We start from the raw sequence: 3,635 nt of genomic DNA, 5'->3' as shown, positions 1-3,635 counted from the left end.
TTCAGGCTAACCAATGATGGTTGACCATATTCATTGTATTAAATCAAATCAAAATTACTTTGAAATAAACTATTTATTAAATAATGAAATAAGTAGTTAATCGTGGTTTCAATAATCCGATGACTATACTCGAACGAACGCCAAAGTATTAAGACATCAATTGTTCACAGATCGCTCTTAAATACTGAAAAATCGTATTATATAAAATGTTGTAATTATCTACAAGTATGGTCGTCGATAAAAAATAAAGTGCGTAATTTCATACCTTAATGGAACTCAAGTGTACAAGAAACACATAGATGTGGGTCCCTATTAGGATCGTTTACCATAAATCTTAATGAATAAACCTTGAATTTAAGTAGCTGAATTCATGATTCTACACAGTCACATTGATATAAGATAAAAATTTTGTAATCCCAGAGGATACGTTAACGGAGGGCAAAAATAAAGAACGCTTTTGTATCCTTCAACTAAATGACTAATAGATCTCAATGGTTCGCATCGGGGGTGAGTTAATTTACAAGCAAGATATTGTGTCTTTGTCTGGGTTACATTTGTGCAATGTTTTTAAATTTAAATAATTTTAAATGGGAAATTATTATGTCAAAACATGCCGCCCCACTTGAAAGAACATAGTTTTTTCAAAACAATAAATATAGTTAACAATTCGTTTTGGTAACTTTCTAATCCAAAAAAAAAATAACTGAATCAAAGAAAATATTACAATAACAGATATAATAATTAACAATAACTATAGATATTCGGTTGTTAATAATTATACTTAAACGTTTACTCGCTATAAAGTTGTAGTAATCAATATAAAACGAGAACCGCATTATTTTATTTTTTCATTATTTTAATAAGTATTTTTAGAACTTCCAGTTAATTCACAACTAGATAATTGTGATTCTTATTGAAAAGCCATAAAGATTATGAGATACTTACAGTTCTTATTTCAATAATCACAAGATTACATATAATAGTATAATAAAATAAATACAGAAATAAAAAAGAACTTAAACTAAACTTAAATGAAGCGGGAAAAATAAAAAAAATGAAGTTGATAAAAATTGATTAAAATACCTGTAGTACTGAAAAGATGTTAATAACAAGAAATTGATTAAAGACGAGTTGAAAACATTATGAGAACACAGCGGTACTGCAAGAAATATGACAGATCCAAGAAATGAGTAACTTGTGGGTATGACACCTTCCTTTATTACGATAAGTGGTTGATAAGCTCCCATTCAAGATATACTGCATTTATCTTCTGTTTGAAATTGAGCAATACGCAGGTCTGACTACCTCCCTTGGTTGTTGGTACAAAGTACTACCAGAAATTGGATATTGGAAAATTGCTAAAAATAGCACAAGTTGTATGAAATTATTGTTTCGTCAACGATCCTCAATAGATGTGCGGAATTTCAAATAAATTCGTCGTTTTGTAGTGAGCAAAAATTGACTTAAGGATTTCGTTGTTATATATGTTACAGACCATATATAAAATCAGACTGTATGTATATGGCCTAGGTCGTATACATACGGTCTAAATTGGGCAGACCATATGTAAAAAATGTGGTATTTCATGGACAGTTTATATACGGACTATTGTGATTCAGGCCGTATGCTCGATGGGAGTGTTTCCAAGCACGTGGACAGTTTACCGCTTTATTGCTGTTGTTTACGAAGTATTTTATCTGAAAATAACCCGATTTGTGATATTTCAACGACGTAACAACGATGTAACAACTGAAGAAGACTTAAAGCAATCGCATCAATCGGAGATAGCAATTGTTATAGAAACAGAAGAGGTCATGGAAGAGCAGCTGGAAAGAGTATTAGCGGAAAATCATGATGATGGTCAAGAAATTTCATGTCCGATATGCAGTACTTGTTTCAATCCCGTGAATGAAGAAGGTTTTATTGTTGGAAACCCATGTTCAGAAAATATTTGCAGTTTTTGCATTAGAAACAGAAACATAGCAATGGCAAGAAAAGCTGCTAACGATGGATTACAGCTACAGGCAAAACGAATGAAAGTAATATCAGATAGCACCCATCCAAAACCGAAAATCGGATCGACTGTAAGAATTCCCGTTCCAGACGTCGATCGAGGCAGAGCAGATGCTAGGTCAGTTTTAGCTGTAGTACTGGAAGCCACAGAAGATGGGTTTTACCGCTTGGGAACAAAGAAGTGATTTCAAAATTCTATAGCCTTTCAGAATTTAGTACGTTCCCTGCTAACATTTTGAAAATTGAAGAAGTTTCCAAAGACAGAGAAATCCCTCTTAGATCGGTGACTACAGCTCAATCGACAGGACACGGGCAAGGTTTTAAAAAATGTAATTGTAAGGGTAAATGTCAATAAAAGAAATGTGCTTGTCGAAAAGGTTATGTACTATGTAATTCTAAATGCGATAATAGCTTAAGTTGTACAAACAAATAAAAAAATGAAATGTCCTAATTTGTATTCTTTACGTACGTATTTTTATGTATAACTCATTTCTATAATAAATAAATAAAAAAATGTGTTTAAATATCTTAGAAATATACATATGGCGTAGGTGCAGCTGGGCCGTATATAAATAGACTAGACCTTTAGACTAGACCATTTATAAACGGACTAGACAGTTCATTAAAAGACAAGCTTTTTACACATATAGACTAATATCCTCAGTCCTTTTCTATACGGACTAGTCCTTTTATATATGGTCTATTTTTCATAAACGGCCTGTAACATATATATAAACGAGTTAAAAACTATCTAACATTATGTTGTTCCTCTAGAGGCTCTTCGTAGCGTACCTTCTACGTTTATCGTTGCAGTTGTGTCTGATTTAGAAAATTATGAAAAAAAAAAAACAACACAGTTTGTTGACATATTTTATTGAATATAAATATAAAATAATTCACATTCTTAATAATAACTTTGCGTGCCATACAAAGAATGGTAAATTAATTCAATATTTGCTTAAAACCAATTTTATCCTTATTTTGAACGCGTTAGTAACTAGTCTTATATATACAGAGTGTCTCATGTAAAAAACTTTTTTTTTATAAACATGCTAAAACTGAATTCAAATGAGTCATAATTCAGACGAAACTTAATCGTGTCATATTCTTAGTATATGTCGAAATTCTTCTGCCGTGTGGTATGGACAGTGGAAAAGAAACCGTAAGATGTGAGTTTGTCGAAAAAGGATGATCAAATTTTTTTATTCAGATTTAGTCTAGACTACCAAGGTAAAAAAAGGTATTACCTCCGATTTCCAAGAACCTTCATCGATTTACATGAAAATTTGGAATTAAGCTTGTCTTACCTTTATCTTCAAAATCTATCCTATAATGATATGTGCAAATTACTCTTAGGGGTGAAAACTACCTCTTATTGCAAAAACTCAGTAAAATTATAAATATAAGCATTTAATGAGTAGAAAAATACTTGTAAGGGTTGAATAAAAGTTATTCAATACTTCAATACAGTATTCATAATTTTCAACCCTGTTTTATATAATTCATCCCTTATAAAGCACCCTCTTTATAATGGATCGTAATATAAAATTAAATATAAATTATTCAATGACTATGTGCTGAATGAATTATGATAAATTGACTCATTTGGTTTGTGTGCAACA

General features: G+C 31.1%; 1 pseudogene; it reads left to right on the top strand.

Moving 5' to 3' along the window:
• The first annotated feature begins 1,631 nt into the window (after positions 1-1,631).
• On the top strand, positions 1,632-2,446 carry LOC130894527 (uncharacterized; annotated as a pseudogene).
• Positions 2,447-3,635: the final 1,189 nt, after the last annotated feature.

This window comes from Diorhabda carinulata, chromosome 5 (assembly GCF_026250575.1).
Source record: "Diorhabda carinulata isolate Delta chromosome 5, icDioCari1.1, whole genome shotgun sequence".
NCBI lineage: Eukaryota > Metazoa > Arthropoda > Insecta > Coleoptera > Chrysomelidae > Diorhabda > Diorhabda carinulata.
This window is presented reverse-complemented; position numbering and strand designations above follow the sequence as displayed.